Raw genomic sequence first — 7,011 nt, 5'->3', positions numbered from 1 at the left:
TCCCGAGTGAAGTTGCGAGCGAGTCGTCGTGTGGGATCTCGGCGAAGGGTGTGACGGCGGCGACGGAGTGCGGCGACGGAGTCCCGCGGCGGAGACCCACGAGGGGTGCTGCGGCGAGAGTTGCGCCGGAAGTGCGGCCCAGCGAGGTGTGTGAAACGAGTGACTGGGGAATTGACATTTATTTAAGTGTAGTAAATTATTTGCCATCTTAGAAGATTAATTGTAAATGATAAGTAGTGGAAATAAATAAAACTGTGTGTGTGAAATAAAATATTATTTACGAACCCGCAGGTAAATCGTAACAATATAATGAAGAACAATAACAGGATTTACCTGTTTTAAATTTCTGGGAAATGTGGGAAACCGAAAGTAGAATAGCAGGAATGAAATAAATTTAATTTATTATATTTTTCAATTTTTAATGAGCAGTAAATTAATTAAAATGTTTACTTGATTTATTTTTACTAATGGAAGATAAAAAAAAGAAAATTAAGCATTTAATATTAAAATGATATTATGTTCAGCAAAAAAACGACTTCAAAAATATACCTTAATTTACGAACTACAACTAAAAAGTAGAAAATGAATTATATTTTAACAAAAGAAAACAAACTCAAAATAATACCTATACTAAAAATAAAAGTGCACTAAAAAGTGAAAAATAATTCATTTTTTAATTTACTTCTGTTTACTTCAACATATCCTTTGTTTCGATAACTCTAATATATTTTGAATTCGGTACCAGCTTACTAATAAGAAAGTGGTGTAAATGGATGAAGAAGGCAAAAAGCATTTTATTCTCTCTCTACTAATAACTGGGAATTGCTGCACTATCTGTACATTCCTGGGCTTAATAAGTATATGTCTAATTTTCGATTGTAAGTTTATTTGTAATTGCGTTGAAGCTTTAGGCAGTTATTTTAATTTATGGATCAGTACATCCGTTTACAAGTATTTTTTTAACGAAATTGCTAACCGATAGTAGAAGCTCGTGGGAGGATGGAAACTACATATCAGATTTGAAAATGAGTCATAATCCGCCTGGTATTACTACACGAGCAATAAATTCATAACATTTTCAATTTTTTTATTCAACTTACCTTTCGAAGAACTCCAACTTCACCGATCCATCCCATGTGCGGAATATGGGTTCCACATTCAACACACGGAAATTCATACTTTCTGAAACCAAAATAGCACATTAATAATTAATAATATGATTGAATTATTTTCTTTACCGTGAAATACATCTGGGTCCAATATTAGGAGTCATTAAATTTAAAAGTTTGAACACAAAGTAAATTTACAATATGATTAACATAGTTTAAGGAAGTAAACTTTAACGACACATTTTTTTCCCGTGTGGGCAAATAATTGACCTTTTCAAACATATTTCTAAAAACCAATAAAATATAATTCCATCGGAAGGAACCCACTTGACTGAAGCACATGTGATGTAAACTCAATAAGGCTATATTCCTTAGAAATAAAATACTATAAAAATTTCATTTATCTATTTGTGAACACCAAAGAATTAAATTGTAGCCTTGTATGACATGTCATATGTACAAGAAAAATGTTAATATATATATATGTGTTAATTTCAACATTATCCAACACTCATGTTTTTAAGAACAAAAAGTAACTTTTGTTTATTGAAAAGTTCGGCTTTCGCAGTAGCTACTCCTTCGACAGTACACCAATTTGTACACCTCACCGATGAAATTTCATGCGATTTCAACGTACAAGACTTTGTCGTTGCGACGTTTCCGGGAGTAGGAAAAACCTTCGACACAGTATTTCATGCGGGGCTAAGCTACAAACTATACTGAACAGAATTCCCGGACTGTTATATTAAAGTAGACGCGTTCTGACTAGCAGACAAAACCTTCAGAGTGTCAACTGAAGGAGCCACGTCTGATGTCAAATAAATAAGAGCAGGAGTGTCACAGGGCAGCATTTTAGGCCCTGTCCTCTTTAGCTTTTATGTAAGCGACATGCCGCACCCAGCGCATCGCTTAGTTAAGCTTGGTTGCTATGGAGACGACAATACTGTATATCAGATCCCACAACTCACAGAAAGGCACCAAACATATTGCAGGCTACACCCCCTGCATTTGAACAGTGTTGCACAACCTGGAGAATTAAACACAATTAAGTCAGATACTATTGTGTTTACACCCAAAAACCTTCCATCTGTCGATAACAGGCCAGAACTGCGTCTGTTTCACGAACACATCCCACACGAAGACGTAAAATACTAAGGCGTCTACATCGACCGAAAACTGCTCTCGCGTCATCATTTAGACATCAAGAGAGCACAAGTTCAGGGTAGAATCAAGTAGAATGAGCACTCCACACCCTGTGGTGAGTCAGCGATGTGAAGGTACAGTAAAAAATTGTTTACTACTTTGCAAACTACTCATACGTCGCATAACAACGTATTCGGCACCTGTTTGGGCAACTGCACCCAACACTTACTTATTGAAAATGCAGGGAAATCAGAACAAGTGTATTCGAACCCCACAGACGCTCCAAGGTACCACCAAGTAGAAGCAATACATAGTGAAACTGACAGCGAAAATGAGCAAGACAACAAAAAATTATTAAAATAAATGCGTAAATATTTTAAACCCTCATGTTTCCTCTCTGGGGAATTATGACCCAGTAGCAATACAACCGCCCGAAATAACTACTGGTACACCGGCCGCCGTAGTGACGTGTGATTGGCCTAGCAGTCTGCCGGTGTTTCCTTGGATAGAGTATGTCACATGCATAAACACGCTATGTTCTGAAATGTCCCCCACCCCCCTCCTTTTCCCACCCCCAAAAAAACTTGGTGAGGTTTTTTTTTTTATTTAAAATTTATTGAGGGATATTTATTGATATTGAAATTGGGTAGTTGTAGATGGATAAACTGTTGAAGTTAATGGTTATTATTTCAACATCATATTTCCCCAAGTTAGGAATGTTAAAAAGCTGGACTGTCAGTTAATAGTTCCAATTGGTTCTGAATGCCCGAATATTATAACTATACGCAAAGCATCTACGAATTTACTACAATTTGGCTAATGCGTGCTTCGTCCTATATATATATACACATTAAATTATTTGCAATTACTTTTAAAAAAGGGTTCAACAGGGTTGAATATTACCTGCCATTCTCTGCATTTTGTAGTTTAGCCACACGCGGTACCGCTCCTCCCTGCTGTTCGGGTGGAAGCGCGGTACCGGTGGCAGAAGCATCACCACCACATGGCACTGCCTCTCCTTCAACATTCTCAGCAGGATCCTAAAATCCCCTGCTGTGTGGTCTGAGCGTGTGCCTTTCTGCAATACCATATTATTTAAGTTGTATTTTGCATTAATAATTTTAACAAATGAAGCAGTTTCTAAAGAAGCATTGAAACACATCTTATACACATTATATATAAATATATATATTTTAGGTAGCCATGAGTCACATGTACCTATGTTTTAGTAATAATAATAATAATAATAATAATAATGTATTTATTGGTAGCTTTAACCACTTTCTGCAATAACTTCAAATATTGATAAATTACAAATATAGAATGACATAAACAGATGATAACTAAGTATTAAGATAAAGAACAAATTTAAATTTTAACTACATTTACAAATATACGTACCTATTACAACAATTTAACCACAGCCAATTTAAAAGCAATAAAAATTACGCATAAATATACATACGAAGTAAAGTAATTAAACATGTAACCAATCCAGTATTGCCAAATCAGGATAATTAAAAGTAATACATTGAAACCAATCACCTACACATTCGCACACGGATTCAAGAAGTAGGGTAGCCGCGAAGTGATCATGATAAGCAGATGTTCCAAAGAGGTTTTTTTCAGCCTGTGCTTAAAGCAAGATAGGTTTTTTGATTGACTTATCACCTGGCCTAATTAATTCCAGAGCCTGCTACTCTTGGTTGCAAAAGATCCTGACAGACTTTTGGATGAGTGCACTGGAACAGGCAGCTTAGAGTTGTGAGTAGATCGTGTGTCATGGCATGGTAAATGTGTAGGTAATTAACACTGGCTGACATGTAATGAGGTGATCCAGGTTGCAGTACCTTGTAAGTAATGGTAAGTGTGTGCATTTTGCGTCTTTGAGTGAGTTTGAACCAATTTAGCTGCTGATAGTGTTCGGTAAGATGATCTAGGAATTTAAGGTTGAAAATATATCTTACGCAGCTATTTTGAAGTTTCTGGAGTCGCTTTGCTAGTTCATCTGTCAGATCAGGAAATAGAACATCGCAATAATCAAAGTGAAGCATAATTAATGACTGGACAAGTATAGTTTTAAAACTAGGGAAGAGAAAATTGTTTAACCGTCGTAAGTAGTGAAGAGAGAAATGCACTTTCGTGCTAATTTGCATTATCTGATCTTTCCAAGTTAAGGTTGTGTTTATAAGGACATCCAGCTTTCTCACAACTGTAATGTACTTCCTTTTTACCTGTCATGTACATGTACTCATAAAGAAAATATAGACCAGTTTAGAGATGTTCAGACAGTCAACTGACCAGGAAAATCTAATTCAATGTTCAGAGCGTATTTCAATTTTATCTCACTGGCATGTTGAGGGGATAGTGACTTGGCAAAGGTACCTACTGATTTTTTTTTCACATTAGTTGGCATGCTGGTCACCTACCTATTAGCATTTCGCTACCGACCTATCACAACGCTTTACACCCAAAAATCTTCCATCTGTCGATAACAGGCCACATAGACGATGGTTGTTATCTGGTTCTTGAATGTATAGCAAGTTCGATTCGTCCAAAAAATGGGAACGGTTGTATTTATTAATATAAAGTTTATAATGTATTAAACTTTTCTACTCGCTATAAATATGAGTTACCTAGTGTTTTCTGAAGGATGCTAGGAATGCTGAAAATTATTTGTTGTTAACGAAAAGCGAACAGTGCAGCAGAAATTGTAATTGCGCGCAAATCTAGGTGCATTACCGTGCTAAATTACAAGCCTATGCGAAGACGGGTGGTAAGAAGGTAAGTATGATTAAGTGAGTGTAGATATATTTACCATTAGCCATGGTGTTCATCAAAGCTTTTTGCTGGAGAAACTTCAATATCCTGACTAAATCCACTTTTAAATAACATTGACTTACATTGAATTGCTGGAAACCTCCCGGCAAAAAGTAATGAATTAAATATGTTACCTTTAAGTGACGAATAAAAGTAAGAAACATGTTGTATTACGACAACTGAATGTGACGCATGTTATGAGAACCGTTACACAGTACTTAACTGTTCGATTTTTCGTCACCATGTAACATAGTGATGAAGTAAAAATATTTGTTTGTAAGTTACATTTTTTAAGCTTATTTTAACTCCAACATGTAAAAGCATAAGCGTGCACGTGAGGTGCTCGTGCTATCTTAAACTCGCCTTATTCCGGAGGCATTAAATATCATTAGAGACCCGTGAATTTCGCGGATTCATTTCGTGTTATGCTAAAATTCAAATAATTATACCTTAGTGCTGCTTCTGTCATTGGTTCTCTGTTAATCTGGAGGACTGAGGGCCAATTAGAGACCCTCACTCGTAGAAGTGTCGAATCACAGGCCACCCAGTCGAGACGACTCACAAGTCAACAGCCAATGAACAGTTGGCATTTGCCCGAGTGTGTAGAGGATATTGGAGTATATCCTGGAGGTCATTGAATATGCGAAATTCACGGGTCTCTACATGGACTTGGTCAGGAACTGTACTTACCAGGATATCGTTGAGCCCCACCATCAACAAGACGCGCACAGCTGTAAGCGACGACCTGTTCTTTTTTAATTTCTCGACGCATGACTTCACGGTCGCTCCTCCAGTACATTCATAATACTTTTGTTTTCCCCTCTCTAGAAAAGTAGAATTTATGTTAGAAAGAAATAAATTACAAAGAATGCAATTTCATACAACTAAAAGTTGGGTAAATTAAAAAGTATGAATTACTGTGTCAAAAAGTTACACATAATAATGATTGAAATAGTAGACTTGTATTTTTGTCATAAAAACAATATACCTTTTTTTTAATCGAGCAACAAAATTTCTCTCTCTTTTTTTTTTTTTTTTTTTTTTTTTTTTTTTTTTTTAAAGTTAATGTAACCATGCTTCTTCTGAAAATCATTCCCGAAGCCGCCCTTCACTCTGTTAGGTTGTAATTGTAGATTTTAAATAAGTGAACAAGTTATTGCTTGCAAACCATACTCATGTTGATTAATTTCGTATACTTGGCCGTGCTTTTTGTACCCTAAAAGACTTTACGTTTTGGAAGCCACAATTTATTTGTTATATTTCTTGTTACATCGTCACACGAATAATAAGGAACATTCACAAAAAAAAGGCACGCCTAAGATTCAACTTACTGTTTGTCTCAATTCTGACCGAGAAGCCTTGACTCGTCTCAATGTATCTCCCCAGTCTTGCCAACATCGACGAGCCCAGGAAGTTGTACCCCATGAATGTTCTTGCTTCCTATAAAAAAAAAACAGATATTTCTGTTAGCCTTAACATATACATGTATATATACTAACACAGTTAAGTGTCACTGTACATTCTGATTCTAGAAAAAATATTGTATTGCAATTAATACAATAGGCAATTCATAAATTTCCGTTGTAGTGGACTAATGGATACTAGAAACCACTGTTTTAATTTATGAGTTTGTGTATAAGTTGCAATAGGCCTACAGCTTGTTTATCCCAGTAGCAGCGTCTCGTGAAGAGTGACGGAATACTGAAAGTAGGTATTTGATATTCATTTATATGTTAAACAAAGTAAACATAGCACCAACTGTGAAAATTATTGTGGGAAAATTCTTTCTCATAGATGAATAAATTGTTTTTCATTTTGGTTTTTCATTAAATTATAAAACTTGCGCTGATAAGACTTAATTATCTTCTACTTAATACTTTTCTTTTGGAGCACTAAAAATTAATATACGTACACAAATCACACGTTAAATTCTTGAAAG

General features: G+C 35.7%; 1 long non-coding RNA gene across 1 annotated transcript; it reads right to left on the bottom strand.

The window, feature by feature from the left end:
• Window positions 1–3,311: 3,311 nt before the first annotated feature.
• On the bottom strand, window positions 3,312–6,671 carry LOC134534416 (uncharacterized). The gene is made up of 3 exons (XR_010075488.1): window positions 6,404–6,671; window positions 5,763–5,896; window positions 3,312–3,330 (listed from the first exon to the last, which is right to left on the bottom strand). It is a non-coding gene; the product is annotated as an uncharacterized LOC134534416 (long non-coding RNA).
• Between the last annotated feature and the right edge of the window lie 340 nt (window positions 6,672–7,011).

This window comes from Bacillus rossius, chromosome 7, assembly GCF_032445375.1.
Source record: "Bacillus rossius redtenbacheri isolate Brsri chromosome 7, Brsri_v3, whole genome shotgun sequence".
NCBI classification, from domain to species: Eukaryota; Metazoa; Arthropoda; class Insecta; order Phasmatodea; family Bacillidae; genus Bacillus; species Bacillus rossius.
Note: the sequence above shows the minus strand (reverse complement) of the source record. Positions and strands in the feature narration are given on the sequence as shown.